The following is a 20642-nucleotide window of genomic DNA, read 5'->3' on the forward strand; positions in this document are numbered from 1 at the left end:
GAAACTTATTTTAAGGTAAATATTATTAGCCCCCTTAAGCAGTATTTTTGATTATCTGCAGAAGAAACTACTGTTATACAATGACTTGCCTAATTACCTTAATTAGACCTTTGAATAAGGAAGGCTAATAATTCTGACTTCAACTGTATGTATAGTTATTTTCCTCCCTGTAAATAAGGAAAGCGAAATATAAAGAATAAAATAATAAAAGACAAACTGTGCTTTAAGCATCTTCACTGTAAGAAAAAATGTTAATTATAGCTACAAAAGTCCTGCAGTCAAGAGCAGTGAAGGATTTTTTCCTTTTGTTTGTAGAATGATAAAAACAGTCGGCAGCAGGAATATTGCGCGCTGTCACTTTAAGAGCAGTGCAGTTCTGATTTAATACGAATAATCACTAAACACGGCGTTTTGACACAAGTTTGCATGAATTTGACCTTTAAAGCGCTCACATTAAGATGACTTTAAATGTGTGATCTCTGCTCGTCCCTGAGGCTGAGCGCATACACACAACAGCATGCGCTCTTGCGCTTTTAAAAACATGTATGATTCTAATGTATATTAATGAAGGATGTGCATCCCGTGCTGCAAAGGTTTTAACATGGAACTGAGCTTTGCAGAGCAACAAATGTGTACAACTGGAAAGGGGGCGGTATATGATGCAATAGTCGGTTTATCTCAATTAATGTTTTTTCATAATCGTTAGAAGCCAAAATCAAAATCGAATTTTTGATTAATTTCACAACCCTAATTCATATCACAATATATATCAAAGAAAAACAAAATATCAATTTTTTTCAATATTGTACAGCCCTACAGTCAAGTACCTACAGCATCCAAGCTTCAAGTCGGCAACTTTTGTATGAACAAGCACCACTTATATTTTCTCCAGAACATCTAAAGATCTAGCTGAACTCCTTACTCTACGGGCTGGGGGAATAAAAAAAACAAACTCTCAGCCAATCTCTGTCCACAATGACAGCTGCTTGAAGAGCTAAAATTTCACATGCAGTGATTATCTGTAAGAAAAACTCTTTCTCTGCAAGACTGATGGACAGATTGCTCTATTGAACCCATCAGCAGCACAGACAGCATCTATCAAGTCCTCAGGTTAGATGGGAAGAAGACGCTAAGAGGACCAAAAAGGGAAGCCAGTAATCTAGAGGAAAAGCACAAGGTTTTCACACAAATCACTGCAAGCACTGGGCAGCCGCACAGTTCTCACTCCCACATTCAGGCAACCTAGTTCAAACACTTCACATACACACACACTCTCATGCAGGCACACATATGCAAAACTCCACCATGAGGCTCGATGAACTTAGACACCGTCACAGTCTGTGTTTACAAATGGCCAAGGCATAATAAACTGCTTTGCCGCCAGTCCAGGGATTTCAGAGGGGGCGTGTTAATCCAGCAAGCTTTGACAGGAAATTTTTGGTACCAAAAAGCAGATCGAATTTGTTTTTCTAAGAGTAACTAAGAAATCTGAACCATATTTGCAGTGTGAGTTGAGCAATTGGACTAAGGTTCCATCATGGATATTTTTAATGATAAAAAAAACTATTGTAACGCAGTGAAATACAGCAAAGCTTTAAGCTTGACAAACAGTGGGTGGTACATTCATAATAAATAATAAATAACCAAGGCTGCAGATTTTCAGGGTGCACTGTCACTTTCAGAGACAACTGGGCCAGCAAACAAATGTGTTGGAGGCGACGTTTAACACATTTGGCAGATGATATTCAGATCCGCATAGTGCAAACCGACTGTTTATCATTTAAAGTGTTATGAATATGAAAAATCTGTTATCATTTACTCACCCTCGTGTCATTCCAAACCCATAAGAAATGTGTTCATTTTCAAAACACAAATATTTTTATGAAATCTGATAGATATCTGTGACTCCACAGTACATCTAAAACTCATAACGCTTTAAAAGATAAAAGCAAATCTAGCAGTTTAATCTAAGACACCTTAAGAAACAGAACACTTTGTAATACGGCTGCATAATAAATCGTTTCAGCATCGATATCACAATGTGCATTGCTGAATGAATGCAATGTTGAGTCTGAATTAGAGTCAAACATGAGCCACAGAATTGTATTTAATTTCTGTATTTATACAGAATTTATAGGATTTATGCAAAAAAAAAAAAAAGTTTTATCACTTAGCGAAAACAGATTATTTTGCTTATCCCACTGGAACATAATTTAACTTAGTTCTTCTGAAGTTTTGGACTAGAAATGATACAAAGCAAAGTAAGAAACAAATGTTTTGCATTGTAATTTTTAAATTTATGAATCTGCATACTGTTAAACTCCCCAGAAAACTAATCAAACCATCTTGTGAAACTGTATTCATATCGCAATATTTATCACAGAGAAATAAAATATCGCACTACCAGTTTTTTCCAATATCGCGCAGCCCTATTTTGTAAGATTAACTAATTTAACTCAGGTTTTTATTTATAGTTTTGGTAAAATATCTCAAATCTTCTTCATCCGTATTCCAAAAATGAACAAGTTTTTTATTTGGAACACCACAAGGATGACTAAATTCAGGGGTAAACTAACTCTACACTTTGAAGATTACATTTATAGGGGTAAATAATATAGAAAAAAAACGATATATAAGACAGTGTAGGTGTATAGCGTCTACATACTTCAAGCTGCATTCACAGTCTATCAAGATCAGGAATGTCCAGACTTGCTCCTGGAAGGCCTGGTTTAGCTCCTACCCTAACTAAAAAACAAACCTGAACCAGCTAATCAAGGTCTCCTGACTCATTAGAAACATTTCTCCTTAAATTTCCAGGACAGTGGCCCTCCAAGAGCAGGACAAGACCCCCTTGTCCAGATTTTCTAATACCAAGCATTTAGGAAAAGTTGCCTTAACAGGTAGTTCAATTCAGCAAAATGAAGGAGGAATGGACAATTAGAGAAGAAAAAACGGTAAAGGATTGATATAATGGGCACATCCTGCTCTTCTCAGCAGACAGTTGACCTCATTAAGCTCTCTGTGGGTGTCACCTCCTGCAAGAGGACCTGAAGAGTATGTCTGTGGCATGCTTGCATCATTCTGACTAAAAAAATATTGCCAAACTAATGATCAACACACCAGCAGTCACAAAACATTACTAGTTTTCTAGTTAGTAACGCTGTATATCACAAATGCAATATTTTTGACTGATACCAAAAAGCCATCATCAACCTAACAATCAATTACCATCCATCTATCAATGCATTCATTTTGTCTATTAATCCATTCAATCATCTATTCATTCAAACATTTGTCTGTCTGTCAATCATCTATCTATCATCCTTTTTTCTTCCAATGAGTTCCAATCAAGTTAGTCATTGATACAGTTTATTTATCCAATCATCTATTCATCCATTTATAAATGTAACAATCCATCCATCCATCCATCTATACACTCATTAATCCAACAATCTTTAATCCACCCATCTATCATTCATTAAAATATACAGTTAAAGTCAGGATTATTAGCCATTCTTTGATTTTTTTTTTCTTTTTAAAATATTTCCCAAATGATTTTTAACAGAGCAAGGAAATTTTCCCAGTATGTCTGATAATATTTTTTCTTCTGGAGAAAGTCTTATTTGTTTTATTTCGACCAGAATAAAAGCAGTTTTTAACTTAAAAAAAATAATAATAATTTTTAGGACAAAATGATTAGCCCCTTTAAGCTATATATTTTTCGATGGTCTACAGAATAAACCATCATTATACAATAACTTGCCTAATTACCCTAACCAGCCTAGTTAACCTAATTAACCTAGTTAAGCCTTTAAATGTCACTTTAAGCTGTAAAGAAGTGTCTTGAAAAATATCTAGTCAAATGTTATTTAATTTTATCATAGCAAAGATAAAATCAATCAGTTATTAGAAATGAGTTATTAAAACTATAATATTTAGGAATGTATTGAAAAAGTCTTCTCTCTGTTAAACAGAAATTGGGGGTTGGGGACAGGGGGCTAATAATTCAGGGGGCTAATAATTCTGACTTCAACCGTACATTCTTCAGTTCATCCATCTATCCATACATGCATTAATCCGACCATTTATCTATTATACAGCCACATATTATTTATCCATCAATATAGACTAATCAGTCCAAACATCCATGCAACCATTATTCATCCATCCAATCCATTCATGATCCATCTATCATTCCATCCATCCATCTATACATTCATTAATCCAACCATTTACCTATTATACAACCATTTATTATTCATTTACCAATATAGATTAATCAATCTCAACATCCGTCAAACCATTATTCATCGATTGATCGAACCGTCAATCTATCCATCCATCTATCCATCCATCCTTCCATCTATATATTCATTAAGCCAACCATTTATCTATTACACAACCATATATTATTTTTTTTCATTATAGATTAATCGGTCCAGACATCTGTCTATCAATTATTCATCAATCCATCCATCCATCCATCTATCCATCCAATCCTTTCATGACCCATTCATCCATCCATATATGCATTAATTAATCCAAACATTTATTTATTATACAATCAGATTTTATTCGTTCATCATTATAGATTAATCAGTCCAAGCATCTGTTCATCCATTATCCATACATCAATACATTAATTAATCCAACCATCCATCCATCCATCCATCCAATCCATCCATTATCCATTCAGTCCATCAATTTATACATTCATTAATCTAACAATTTATCTATTATACAACTATATTTTATGCATTCATCAATATAGATTAATCAGTCCAAACATCTTTCCATTAATTATATAACAATCAATCCATCCATCCATACATTTATCTATCCATCCATTCATTATCCATCAATCCATTTATCCTTCCATCATCTATCCATCTATTCATCGCTCTGTCCAAACATCCCCCTATTTATTTATTCATCCATCCAACAAGTTATTATCCCATCCATCTATCTATTCATCTGTCATTGTATCCACCTATATTATAATATCATATATTATACCATCAATAATCACCAGTAGCTGACATTGTAGCCATATGTCAAGCGTCTTCTGGTAGATCCTCATGTTCAATGTATTCAAGAGGGACATACGTCAACATCTTGCAGTTTCACATTTGCATGCAGCAGATTGTCATCTTGTCCCGCCCTATGACTGAGCAAGAAGAACAAGACAGTAAAAGAAAAGAAAAAAAAGAGAGGCAACAATACAGATCGAAGAGCACTGATAAATATGAGCGTGGAGCCAGGGTGCAGGGCCACGAGAGGAGCTTATCATAATGTCACATTCCCATGCTGAAGATAACAGCTGGCACCAGAGCCACACCATACCACCAGTGAAACACAGATAGTGTACCATCACCTGCTCTACAATCATGAAGATCTACTGTCTGGCTACCTACAACATCATCAAAGCAGAAAGTGACAAAGTGAGAGTGAAATACTTTATTTTATGCAAAAACAAACAAAAAAACACAGTAAATGCAAGTGTCTATTTTATGGATTCAAAGAACTTTTGTGAAAAACCGTATAACTTCTGTCATTCTGTATATAAAAGAAAGAATCATGAATTATAAAAAAAGTTGTACTTTTAAACCAAAACATGCCTAATGCTTTGAAGTAGGGATGTGCGATTTGGGGGAAAAATCGAATTGTGATTTTTTTTTGGACAGATATAGAGCTTGTGATTTGATTTTTTTTTGTAATTTTGTAGTCAAGCTTCAGCTCAATTATCTGCAAGCCATCTGCGTAGTTCGGTTGCACAATTCTGATTGGGCAAAACAAAAGTGTGCTCACTCAATTGGCTAGTAAGACTGTCACACACAGACGGCAGTCACACATTTGCTCTGGGCAGGGGGAATTAAAAAATACTTATATATTTCATATCGCAGCCTCTTGCAATTAACTAATTGCAATATTTCAAATTGTGATTCCAATTCGATTTTGATTAATCGCACACCCCTACTTGTTTAGATGTTTAGTGGCAAATGATATATTTAAAATGACAATAACTCTTTTTTTTAATTCAAATAAAAATGTAAAAATGTATTTTCTATAAATTTAAGTTTTGAGATTTAATTGCAAATGTCACACCCATAACGCTGGAATTGCTATTTTACCATTATTTAATCATGTAGTTTCATTGAGATTTAAAATCTCTTTTACAAGAGAGACCTGGCCAAGATATAGCCATAGAGTAAAACAATTTTAAAACACATAAACACCACATAACAACAGTTTATCTGTCCTCTCAACAAAAACAAACACATGATTCCAACACCATTATCCTTATAATAATCTTTATAATCTTTTAAAAAAAACTTATTTAGTTTTAAGTCTTTTTGCAAATGATTCCATGCCCAAGGTGTACAATAAGAAAATGTAGAGTACTGCATTTAAAGTTGCAAGAACTACTGCAACAAAAAATTACATTTTAGTAGGTATTCTCTAGGCAACACAGTGGCGCAGTAGGTAGTGCTATCGCCTCACAGCAAGAAGGTCTGGGTCGCTGGTTCGATCCTCGGCTCAGTTGGCGTTTCTGTGTGGAGTTTGCATATTCTCCCTGCATTTGCGTTGGGTTTTCTTTGGGTGCTCCGGTTTCCCCCAAAGTCTAAAGTACAGGTGAATTGGGTAAGCTAAATTGTCCGTAGTGTATGAGTGTGTGTGTGAATGTGTGTGTGGATGTTTCCCAGAGATGGGAACAAAACAAAACAAAACAACAGCAAAGTAAAAAAATAATTAAAAATGGGTTTAGCATAACTCTCCTGAAGTTACATCATGATCTAAGACAGACGGAATGAAATGAAAGTTGCTATTTTCTAGGCCGATGTGAGATGTGATTTTTTGAGCAAGATTCAAATGGTCTAATCCGATTCAATGATTCATGCTAAGCTAAGCTAAAAATGCTCTCGTCAGACCCAGAGATGGGCTGAATTATAAAAAAATGACAAAATTCAATTTAACTACAAATGAAAAAGTGGAATGTTCCTTTAAGGCATGAAAATAATATATAATTTTAATCTGAATTATTTAATCTTTGTGGCTAATTTCATTATAAAAAAGGAACCATACATTTACATATATATCGACATTGTCAATCAACAATTGTCAAAACAATGGCATGGCGAATTAGTCAAAGCTAAAGAAGATTCAAAAAATGGTCACTATTTGCCCCTGAGGAAAAGCATGTAACCCAAAGACCTTTAATGGAGTTCGGGTCAACTGGTTGTCAATTCATAAAATTGAAGCCCTCTTCCATGATTTAAGCCCAATAAATCTTGCCATTGTCAGCTGCTGAATAAATCCTCACAAACTTTGGAAAATGCAAAAATGCACAGCCAAGCCGAACTGACATGAAACCATCTCACAAGCACAGACATCATCCTCCATTCCTAACATTCCACTTTTAGATGTCTATATTGATTAAAGATAAAACAACCACAAAGCTTTTATAGAGGAAAGGCATCTTAAAAACTCCCCACGGAAACACTTTAAAGCTTCTTTGAACAGGCCAACAATGGCTGTAATATGCATTAATTAATGATCAAGCACAACATTACAGAGCTTGATCTGTTTAATTCTGCCGTACTGTGGAGCACCAGTGGACCAACATGACATCATCTCTTCTCTACATGCAGTCGTCAGAATGAAACGCGGGCGAATGAACAAAACAGGCATTCTGGCTGTTGACCACCTGCAGTCAAGCTGAGCTGATGGCCTCGCGGCTCTGGGATGATGTTTTTGGGGTATGTGAGGTAAAGCTGACAGGCGGATCACCCCTCCTCCCCTGGCTGCTTAGAAAGCAGAAATGAGATTAGCGGGGCGCAGAACGGCCTGGTGCCCATTGTCTGCCCATTGTATGCCTGCATTATCGCACCCACTCAGGGTGTTGATGGAGCCCACGGTTTGCTGTGGTTCTGCTGACGTATGCTGGCTCATTGTGTGCCAGGTACGAAGCCCGAGATGGTGCATCTCTGCAGCAAGCTAACAGAGTCACAGTAATGCAAAATAAGACAAAATATATGCTACTATCGTGTTTAAATAGGATTTAATCTATTGTTTGAATTCAATTAAGAAATTTTCATAAATTGTTTAAATAATTTATTAATCATTTAAATTAAGTTTTCTTCATTAAATTTTCTTCAAAACCAAAAATGTTGCATTTTTTATAGTTTAACCTAATTTAAAAATAAATTAAAATCAATAAAAACTATACAGACATATCAAAAAAAAAAAAACAGAATTACTAAAACTTAATATAAGTAATATATAATAATTATTATTAATACATGCCTTAATTAACAGAGCACATATTTTAATAATTCTTCATTGGAACTAAATACATGTTAGATATCCATTATTAACATTTAAATGATTTAATCAAATGAAATTGAACGATTAAGTTATCTTTTAAGATATACAGTAGGTGACAAATAATTTTTTTCTGTTTGATCTGTTTTACATACATTTAGTTAGAAACTCTTCATTTATTTACTTCTCTGACATTAGTTTTTCCTATTTATATTGTTCACATTTACATTTAGTCATTCAGCAGACGCTTTTGTCCAATATTACTTACAATTGAAGAGGTATTCAGTGATTCAGTGAATTTAGTGCAAGAGAAAGAGAGAGAAGAACCGAGAAAGTGCTTTTTTTGGAATTATTTAACAGGGTTTAGGAGTTCTCTGAAAAAAATGGGTTTTTAGTAATGTACTTATGTACTTAGAGGTTTCTGAATGCATTTATGTATATATTTGTGTTTGTGTGTATGTATATGTGTGTATTTATACATCATTTGTATTTTATATTTGTTTAATATTGTTATTAGCCATGCTGTGTGTACACATTGAATTAGGTCAATATGAAGAATACTGTTATTACCATTGCTGATAACCTTGTTCACTAAAAACTAAATAAAGTTTAAGTAAAAAAACTACAATAGTATCTCAATCACAAAAACATAATGCTGGGATGAATAGTAAAATAAATAATAATAATAATAATAATAATAATAATAATAATAATAATAATAATATAAAATAAAATGAAACAAAATAAAGTAAAATAAAATAAAATAAAATAAAATAAAATAAAATAAAATAAAATAAAATAAAATAAAATAAAATAAAATGGATGGATGGATGGATGGATGGATGGATGGATGGATGGATGGAATAACTAAATAAAACAAAAACTACTAAATTATACAAAAAAAAAAAAGTGCTGTTGCTCCGCAGCAAGAAGGTCGCTGGTTCAAGCCTTGGCATGTTCTCCCCGCGTTCACGTGGTTTTCCTCCGGGTGCTCCAGTTTCCCCCACAAGTCTAAAGACTTGCGTTACAGGTGAATTGGGTAGGCTAAATTGTCCGTAGTGTATGTGTATGAATGAGTGTATGTGTATGGATGTTTCCCAGTGATGGGTTGTGGCTGAAAGGGCATCTGCTGCGTAAAAAGATGCTGTATGAGTTGTTGGTTCATTCCGCTGTGGCGACCCCAGATTAATAAAGGGACTAAGAAAATGACTAAAGAAAATGAATACTAAATACCATATAGATGCAGATATATTATGTATTGCTAAAATACCACACTAAATATATCTCACACACTACATAGAGGGTAAACACACATCTTAAATTCCAAGCCATTTTGTGTTTTCACAAAACAATCTGATATCTCTTCCAAGAATCAGCTGCATACTTTGCTTACCCTGCAGTTTTTACCACGCACAGTGTTAAAGAAAACACACACACATACTGAATCTCTCTGACAGCTGATGATAAATCGAACCACTCTCTATACAAACTCACTGGTACTCCAGCACTAGCAAAGCCGCACACATCAGCTCTATATGAACATCTTAATCGTGGCCACATTTGTGCAAGGTAATATAAAACTCTGTGGGTTTGGAGTGTTATTTCTCTAACCTGAGGTGTCAGGGCATTACATTGCCCCTCAGTCATGGCAGAAAAGTGCATTAAGATTTCAAAGCACCACGTCGGCATAATGATGATTTAGTGGCTTGGGAGTAGAGACTCCAGATCCACACATCCTTTAAATACAACATAAATAAAGTGGTTATTAAATTACCGGACACCGGTAAAGTTGCGGCATGAGTTTAACTCCAGAAATATGTCATGTTTGTATGAGGGAACAGTGTTGAATTGTGTAGGTGAACGGCGGTTTACCTTTGCTCAACACTTCATGGTGTATATACCCTCAGAGACATTCCTCCAGACCAAAGAGAAGAGTTTGAAAGGTGCACATATTATATTGTGTGCTTTAAATGTGTGCTTACATGCACCAGAGCACAGTCCCGCAGTGCATTAGCAGAGACTCACATCTGAGCAAACATAGGCCATGTGTCAACACTACAGAACAGAGAGAGGGATGGGAGATCAGTTTCATGATTGATCTCATGATGGGATGTTGGGTTGTGGAATAATTCAGGCATGTTGTGGAAAGGAACAGGCATTTTTCACATAACATTTAACTGACTTTTTTTTTGATATTTAACTGACATTTTTGTCTCCTTGAAAAACAAATACAATATTTTTTTTCTTAAAAATAGATCAAATTTAAAATATATATCTGTATCCATATCTAAATAAATAATGCATAGTACAAAAATTATTAAAACTTTTATATATATATATATATATATATATATATATATATATATATATATATATATATATATATATATATATATATATATATATATATATATATATATATATATATATCAGAGGTCGCGTAAACCGAATATTTTCCTTCATTGACAGATTTTTTTTTAGCAGTGACGGAAAAATCTGAAGGTGATCCGTCATTTTGATGGATTATGCTGAGGGTGATCTATTGTAATTTGTAGCTAACTGTAATTCCCACTCCTGTCCAGCTGATGGCCCTTGTTTGGTCTCCTCTTTGTCACAGATGCATAGAGTTGCAAAAATCTCACAGCAGCTGAGTGTGAGAAGTTTCTTTAAACGCCCAAATAGTTGCGATATTAATCATAAAGGTGAAAAAAGAGAAAATGATGCAGTGGACGATGAAGAACAAACAGACAAAAATCCTCAGTCGCCAATAGCTGTTGTTACGGGCCAACCAAGCGGCAACAAGGAGGTCAGGTGGTTTGGAGTGCGTAGTGAGCACCATGCACTACCGAACGCAGAGGGGTGAAGCCGCACCCCTGGTGCTGAAGGAGTGCGTGCTGCAGTATTTTTTCACGGTGAAACGAGTGCTTGCAAGACCGAGAAATTCAACATTCAGAAAATCCAGCAAACTTCTGATCACTTCCTTAGGAGAAATGTTTCCTAACTACAAAACGCTGGCTGAAGTGGTGCTACCCAGATATTTATATTTATTATCAAAAAGTCATGTTACTGAACATACAACTTAATAAAATAAGTTAAACTAACCAACAACAAAAAAGAAAGTGGTAAAATAATTTAATCAGGCTTCAGCTTGATATATTTTAATTATAACATGATATTTTCAGTCATTTTATTTTTATAAATTTGTAAAGTTAATTAAATTCAACGTATTTATCACAGAATCTAATGTTTACAGAGTAATCTTCTAAAAACAAATATAGAAATAGATAATTAAAATAAATGAATACATTTATAAATCATTTTTTGCTCTATCATAAACAGCTTATGAAAAAAGCTTACAAACAAGAATTTACAAACAAGTTGCATATAACAAAATCAGGGATGAACCGATACCACTTTTTACAAACCGATAAAAAAAATGAGTATTTTAATTTGTGTACTCGCCGATACCAAGTACAGATTCTGAAACTTCTTAGATTTGGTGTCCATGACAATGCATAACCCTGTAAATCGATAGACCTTACTGATTAACCAATTAAGCATGGACCTTTGAATGACGATGAAAAAGAGCATTAGCTTGGATCGCTGTGATCATTGTGCAAGGATCATAGTGCGTATTCAGTTTATTCTTCAGTAAACTATAGATTCGTTAATAATGCATTTTATAAACCGATTGTTTATAAGGTCTAAGCTATTCATATATAATACATTACCATATTAAGACATTGAAGTCAGGTAGAACAACAAATCCCATCCACATAGTGAATTACTGTTGAGTGGTATCAGTCCGTGGTATCGCCATTCCATGTACCATGGAGTATTTTTACCAAATATTGATCCAATACCCGATAAAGGTATAAGTATCGGTGCACCCCTAAATAAAATAGAGAAGAAAAAAAAAACTTGGCAAAATTGAAGAAACACTCATATATAGATGATCACAATCTAAATAATACATTACTGTGCTGAAAAAATGAAGAGGCAAGAAAAACCCAGCTACCAAGAATAAAAACGCATGTCTGATTTCAATTTATGTGCAGTGGCATAAAAAAGCTCCCGTCACAGTAAACACACAAAGGTCAGGTGGTGTTTTGAGCATGTAAGGTCATTCTCTTTCTGCAGTAAAAGGCCACAGGTAGCGTGAGAGAAAGCAAACAAACACCTAACTGTTCACAGAGCTCCCTCAAATACCGTGTTTTTGAAAATACCACAGACTAGTCTAAACACACACAGCGAGCATATCACTTCATATCACTGCTTTTGAGAGACATTTCAATCTGATCCTGTCAAGCATAAACACACAATACAACACACCAGTCACAGAGTGCAGCTGACAGCGGTTTTCCAGCACAGCACACTGAAAACCTGTTGAACAAACCAGCATTTCAATTTAAAGTATGCTATTCATGACCTAGAGAGAGACAGGAGAGTGATAACCGTGAGAAAAAACAGGAGATCACTGTAAAATCCGGAAGATCCTAATCTGTCGGCCTTAACATGTACGTGGGCAGTATGTTCAATACATTTTTTCAGCCACAATACAACCGCAAACAGATTAACCAGCTCTATATCCAATCAATAACAACAGGCTTTGGCTTCTTGTTTGTTTTTAAGTGATCGTCGGTGAGCATGGTAACCTGATCCTACTGGTCAATAAAACTGTCATTTCTGCTCTCTCGACCCAGGTGGTGCAAAATGCAATTTGATCTCAGGACGGGCTCTCTGACCCCTTCGGCAACATCTGATATAATGGAAAAAAGCACAAGGCCTGGTGTGCATCAAGTAAAAGCTATAGTCTTTGCAAAGCCGTCCTAATTTGACAACAGTGAAGGTCTGAGACTTCAAGGGCCCTAAGCAAATCTCTGTCCATGCATAAATCAAAACCACCATATGATGCCAACTAGGGCTGCACAATATATTGTCAATATTGAAATAATAGTTCATGCAATAAACGTATCCCAGATGTGTGATAAATAAATACATTTATGTTATGCATTGATTGTTTATCTAGATTTGACCAATTAGATGGGGCCTTACTGTCTTCATCCCCACCTACCCAGTAGTTCCTGACTTTTCTACTATTGGCTGGCGTGGCCCAACGGCGAGCTGTAAATAAATATTTATGGAAAGAGCTGAGACGAGAGAAAAATGACAACAGCCAATCAGAGTCAGAATCTGCTGAGGCTTTCACTTATTTATAGTGTTTAAAGACTAAAAGAACTCTTTATTGTAATATTATTAAATAAATAAATTATTTAAAATGTTGCTAGTTAAAATTATTTTTCGATAATAATATTAATAACTTTTCAATAATATTGTAATATTGTAAGAAATATCATTAAGCAATACTCAACAACCAGATCGCACATTGATAGTTTTCCAGTATTTTTACACAGCTTTTTTGTTGAATAAATACAGATTGGGGACACAATTACAAATGTTTAAATTAGAGGTGCATAAACAAGCAATATGCATTTTAAGGTCTGTGTTAAAGAAATGGTTCACCAAAAAAATTAATATTTCCTCAACATTTGCTCACACTCAAGTGAATCTAAACTTGAAAAAAATGTTTCTTTCTATTCTTAGCTATTGACTTTTACAAGATATTCATTCCCTTTATCATAAGCAGAACAACTGTAGCAATTTAGAGGCAACCACTGCACTTAAACCATCCCAGCAGAAACGCAACATCATAAGATGTTAATATTAAGTTAGATTTAGGTCATAATGTCAGGTGACCAAAATTCAGTGTCTAGCCAGCGTCTAACGACGTTTTTTTGACGTCCAAAAACGATGTCAACTTATGTTGATATTTGGTTGATTTTAGGTTGTGTTGGAAAGTGATCAAAATCCAACGTCTGACAATTGTCATAGTGGTAATATCCACATAATTAGACGTTGATATTTGGTTAATTTTAGGTTGATTTTAGGTTGGATGTTGGACATTATACGTTGGGGGTACAACATCAATTTGACATCATGTTGACGTCCTGTGCCTGCAGGGACGATCCAATCAAAGACATGGCCATTCAATCAAATAGCATGAATAATAATTGATTGAACTGAGCTTGTATCCTTTCTAAAATATTAAGTAAAAGCATAATGGTCCGACTTTGTTTCCTAACAACAAGTAAAATAGCAATGCTAACCAAATTTCCAAAGTATAACATTCAGAAAAACTTCTAACTGGGGTTAAAAGTGGTCTGTAGAGTGATGACAACCATGTAACCAATGTAAGAAGCCCTAATGCTAGTAGAGTCACATTTTCCCAATATTTCAGTATGTATAAATGTATACAACTAGTAAATATAAGTTCCAATAACATTCACAGACGTGTCAAAAGTATTTTCTGTCACAAATGAAATGTTAAGTAGCTGTGGCAGTAGCTCACAAACCCAGTCTTTGGTTAAAACGGCCAACGCTGTTGAAGTCTGGCCTTGGTTGCCATAACTCATTCAGAATGGAGCGGCATTTCCTCCGTTCAGACAAGGCCGACATTATAACTCCTGTAAAACTTCAAACCCCCTTCCTGCCCTCACACACAGACCTGCATTGTGCCGGCGGGCCGAGTCTGGAGTGGAGCGGCCAGTCTGAAGTGCCCGAACTGCCAAGAACATGTGGAGCCTTTTCAGCAACTGCCATTCTATTCCCTGACCCAGGGAATTTTAGAGCTGCTGACTTGCCAAAATCACTCGGCAAAACATTTGCTTTTGAATAATCAAAATCCAGAGAGGACATTCCAGAGCCATAGCGCTCCTCTGGGAAGATTTAGTGCAGGTACTTCAAGACTGTTAAATCAATGCACCATTTCTCATCTTAACAAGGTTTATGGTTGCTTCAATCAAAATTCCCATTTCCATTCCAGGCTTAACAATTCTGGGACAGATTCATCTTTATGATTACCATGTCTCTTAATGATTTCATCTTTCTTATAGTAAGTATATAAGCAAGTAAATAAATATATTTAAAGTATTTCATCTTGCTTTTTAACCTTTTCATGCATATGATCACACCAGTGTGATCAGCCAAAAATGATGCTATATTAACGTAAATATCCTCAGCTGTATCCCATCCAGACTTCACCATGCTGTAGAAGAGAATAAAGTCTAGATTGGATATAGGTGAGGAAACGTCAATATATCAGAATATTTGTGACACTGTACAAAAAATAATATTTTTACATTACAGTGAGGGTTGGGTTTAAGTTTAAGGTAAGTGTAGATGCTAATAAAATACAATTAATGCATAATTTAATAAATATCATAAATACTTCACATTAACTTCCGATCGCAGCTGTATAGCTTCTAGCAACAATGGCAGCATCCATTCAATACAGAAACATAAAAATTGATCTTGGTTTAAAATCACTTTCAACAGATTTCGTTTATGTAAGGCTTTTTTCCCGTCCTCTCATCCCTCCTTCCCAGGAGCTGTTTTGCTTTGCAGAGATATTATTCAGCACGCTGAAATGTATTTCTGCTGAGCTGTTATAAGCCTCCCTCCCCTGCTCTCTTTCAGTCTGCATTGGCCTACTTCCTCTCTGTCTGTGCATCTGCAGTAAAAGGTGAGCAAAATGGAAGCCTCACCTTGTGAAATATGGCATAATTCATCTTACATGAAGAGGTCATAGGCTGATAATTACCAACTAGTTTTTCCCTATGGCCTTTTTCTCATCTGTAAAATTTAACAGGATGATTACTTTGGCTCTTTTACTTTGCTAAACAATTCCGGCAAAGTTTGTATATGGTTAGGCAATATGAACTCACACTTTGTCACAATATATTCTGTTATTTATTGTGATAATGATATTGATGATAATAATTCATACATATCCAAAGCACAGGCTCATTGAAAATGCATGCTTTAGTCTATGTTAAATACTTTGCTCAGAGTACGTTTTTTTGCACATTTCAGAAGAAAAATCCACTAAAGGGTGATATCTACATTTTTGCGAATCTAAAATAGGTTTCCTAGGGTACATTTTGATGTACATTTCATATCCACAAGCTTTTGATACATGTCCATGAGAATGCAGAGCTTGTCATACAGTTCACCTAAAAACCACTGACCTAAATCCTTCCCTAAACTCAACTAATTGTGTTTTCAAAAGCAAACGTAAGAGAAAAGTTTTACACACAGTTTTACCTTGATTTTACATTGATTTTATATCCATGCTGACTAGACTTGAGCTTTCTGCATCACAAGTTCAACACTGTAGTGAGCTATCAAGCAAACTAACCACTCCTAAAAGTTGTCCATATGTAAAGACAAACAGCTAAGGCGAATATATTTGAATACAAACCATAGACATTCTGTTGAGGTGTTTTGTGATATTTTTTTGGAGGTGTAAACCTATTGCAGTATATACACAGAAGGGGGGGGGGGGGGGGGGGTATAACAAGCTGTCTGTATAAACACACGCACACAAAGACACACAACACCAAGCAAGCGACACACAGCATCACACTCCCTCTCAGTCTCACGCACACACACACACACACACACACACACAAAGACAGCACCAAACAAGCGAGACACAGCATCACGCTCTCTCTCATTCACACACATAAACACACACTCGTGCGTGCTTGCTCGCTCAGGAGCCATATTGTTAGACCGCCCGCTCCTGTTCAAATTACACCAGAGTTACCTACCGCTCCCTATAATATAATATAATCAAACAATTAAAAACTAATTGAAACCATTAATAAAAGCTCACTGATGCTACAAATATAATGTTGTATTATACATTTAAAATAAAAATGAAATCTAACTATTTAAATAACTTCTGTTTTCGCCTTCAAATCCCAAAATGGCTTCATTATAACATTTTGAGGGCTCATTTATCAACAATACACTATTGACAATAAAAACACAAAACTGCTGATAACAAATAATTAAAACATATTGGACATTTAGGAATCTTCAATTGCATTACATTTTTTTCCTGCAATAGTTGACATGACTCTGTATATTGCAAACAAGATTTCACCATCTCTAGTGTGGTAAACACTGCGGTTGCAGCATCCTTCATGTCTGCGGTGGTGCCGTGTGTGTTTTCCCAACGCACCAACTCTCCTGGTGACTGCAGGCTCTCCTCCATCTCTAAATGGATGTCGTATTTCACCTCGCACGCTGTGTCGCAGCCTCCACCCAGCCCTGAAAAACCTGCCGCTCTCCAAGTCATTAAAGCGACACGTTGCTGTTTCCCAGTCGAGTGGCTAAATCACTCTCACACCGCAGGCTGCTATGCTGGGATGAGTTACACCACCCGAGAGTGAAGGGCGGTGAGAGAGGAAGCTGCTGGTGATTAAGAGATTGCAGTCATTGGAACGACTAATTCTGATTCAGCACTTTATTTGGTGCCCTCGCTTTTCTCCTTGAGCAAAGATGAGGCTGTATAACATCATGTCAGCGCTACTCCTCTAATAAGATTGTGGGATATCAGTTTTCCTCCCTATAATAAACACATTATTTGGTTCTATCACCAAAAGCTCTTGACGCTCGTGATGGTTGCAAGTGTGGTGTGTAAATAAAGGGTTGGCAAAAGACAGAGACACTGCTCTCAGAGTATGAAGCCAGATCAGTCTCAATAATAATACATTCATAAAATTCATAATTCCACAACTACAATTCATAAATTCAAAACAAAATTCATAAATCCATAACTCAAATTCATAAATTGAAAACACAATTCATCAATTTAAAAGTAAAACACAAAAATATTTCCCAAAAACTCACACATATGCATCTTATTCATTTATTCATTTTCTTTTCCGCTCAGTCCCTTTATCAATCCAGGGTCGCCACAGCGAAATAAACTGCCACTTTATCCAGCACAGCGGATGCCCTTCCAGCTGCAACCCATCTCTGGGAATCATCCATGCACATTCATTCGCACTCATACACTACGAACTATTTAGCCTACCCAATTCACCTGTACCGCATGTCTTTGGACTGTGAGGAAAACTGGAGCACCCGAAGGAAACTCACACGAACACGGGGAGAACATGCAAACTCCACACAGAAACAACAACTGACCCAGCCTAGGCTCGAACCAGCGACCTTCTTGCTGTGAGGCGACAGCACTACTGCAACACCACATCGCCTTATATGCATCTTACTGACATTCAAAATGTTTACAGTTATTTATGTATATATGACGTTCTTGGATTCCTTTCCTCATGCATTTTTGAATAACCTTAGAAGTGTTTATGAATCACTGAATGTATATTTGAAAATGCTCACACGAGCATTGAATCCATTAAATTTTTGTGCAGTATATTAAAGACTTTCCTGGCAGGACAAGATTTGTACGCATCTTGTTTATTCATTCATTCATTTTCTTGTCGGCTTAGTCCCTTTATTAATCCGGGGTCACCACAGCAGAATGAACCGCAAACTTATTCAGCAAGTTTTTACGCAGCGGATGCCCTTCCAGCTGCAACCCATCTCTGGGAAACATCCACACACACATACACCCATACACTACAGACAATTCAGCTTACCCAATTCACCTGTACCACATGTCTTTGGACTGTGGGGGAAACCCACGCGAGCGCAGGGAGTACATGCAAACTCCACTCAGAAACGCCAACTGAGCCAAGGCTCGAACCAGTGGCCAAGCGACCTTATTGCTTTGAGGCGACAGCACTACCTACTGCACCACTGCTTCGCCCGTACGCATCTTGTTTTGGAGGATATTCTGTTTAGCCTATCGCGGTGAGTTTTTAATCCACCAAACAAAACTACTTACTGAACAAACTCAAAAAGCTCCACCATTCAATTATTATTTCATATAAAATTAAAAAATTGTTTTAGCAGTATTATTAGACATTTATCAAAAATTTAATTAAGCTGAGTAACGTTATATATCAGTAATATTAAGTACGATGATCCTATGTCAATAGCGAACGGCTGTATTCAATGCATTCAGTAGCAAATAAATGACTCGTTTAGTAATACAATCATTGGCTGCCACCTGCTGGCATTTTCAGAAAATAATTTTGTTGATCACCATGGTGGCACAGTGGTTAGCACTGTCGTCTCACAGCAAGGAGGTCACTGGTTCGAGTCCCGGCTTGGTCAGTTGGCATTTCTGTGTGGAGTTTGCATGTTCTCCTCGTGTTTGCGTGGGTTTCCTTCTGGTGCACCGGTTTCCCCCACAGTCCAAAGACATGCTCTATAGTTGAATTGAATAAATTAAATAAGCCGTAGTGTATATGTGTGAATGAGTGTGAATGAATGCTCAATGATGCTACAAATATAGTGTTATAAAATACATTTAAAATAAAAATTAAACTAAACTAATTAAATATAAAAATCTACTTAAAACTATTCATATATTATAGAAATAAATAAATAAATATTGCTCCAAAGGCTTTGAGAGTTTCACATCAGAAAATAATATATAATAATATATTAGAAATATAAAAGACCTGCAGATCTTCAGATCCTTGAAACCAAGCAGACTTTTATCTTCAGATGAAATGTTATTTAACCCGCTTTATTCCTACTGATGCAGAAAGCACCCTGAATCATGAAAAAGCAAACTTAGACAGCATATCTAGTGAATTTTGTCAGCAATTCGGAGAAACACAAGCCAGAGGTGACATCTAAAATAGATCTTGACCCGTTTTTTAATCGTGCATGAAAGACATGCTGATTTATGGCTTGCAGTGCAACTTCTGAGATCATATGCAAACTTTTAAGATCTGCTGCAATTTCTTTCATCGCAACTTTAGTTTTTTTCTTTCTTGCTGGGGAATGTCTGGTGCTGTTCTAGTTCCTGCAGCCTCCAGGCAGAGAAAGCTGCAATGCAGGAGGGAGCGATTGGGACACATTGTTCTAGAAAACGCATTGCCTGTTCCAGTGCATTTGATGAATTAGCAGCAACATAAGGTGAATGCAGGTGTTTTAAAACACCTTTGCATATAAAGAGGAATGCCAGATTTTTTTTGTTGCATCAGTATGTATTCACAATATTCACATGGAAAAAAGGCAAAGGTGATGCAATATTACTGTGCAAACCTTGGCTTTTTTACTGCAAGAATAACCATCTGCAAAGCTGTCAGCTGTAGCTCAAGTGAGCTATTTGAGGAGAAATTAATCTTCCCCTTGGGTTTAATCAGGGGTGGGTTGAGATATGTGCTAGAGAAAACTGAACAGCCATTTGTGCCTGCAGCAGGAGGCATTATTATATTTGACATACTGAGAGAATCAATCTGGCAATAGCAGTTGACGAGAGCCACAGTCAAGTCTGAATACCCAGACCACTTCCTAATGTTTCAGAAAGCTTAAGA

At 36.0% G+C, this 20642-nt stretch overlaps 1 protein-coding gene across 9 annotated transcripts in view; it reads right to left on the reverse strand.

Annotated features, from left to right (window-relative positions):
• The window catches only part of srgap2 (SLIT-ROBO Rho GTPase activating protein 2), a 170828-nt gene that overhangs the window by 109108 nt on the left and 41078 nt on the right, over positions 1-20642 (reverse strand). Inside the window, exon 1 of one of the 9 annotated variants that reach the window (XM_087272426.1) lies at positions 17411-17720. The gene's annotated coding sequence lies outside the window, so the exon portion shown is untranslated. 9 annotated transcript variants of the gene reach the window in all.

This window comes from Danio rerio, chromosome 11 (assembly GCF_052040795.2).
Source record: "Danio rerio strain M-AB ecotype USA chromosome 11, GRCz13ab, whole genome shotgun sequence".
Classification (NCBI taxonomy): domain Eukaryota; kingdom Metazoa; phylum Chordata; class Actinopteri; order Cypriniformes; family Danionidae; genus Danio; species Danio rerio.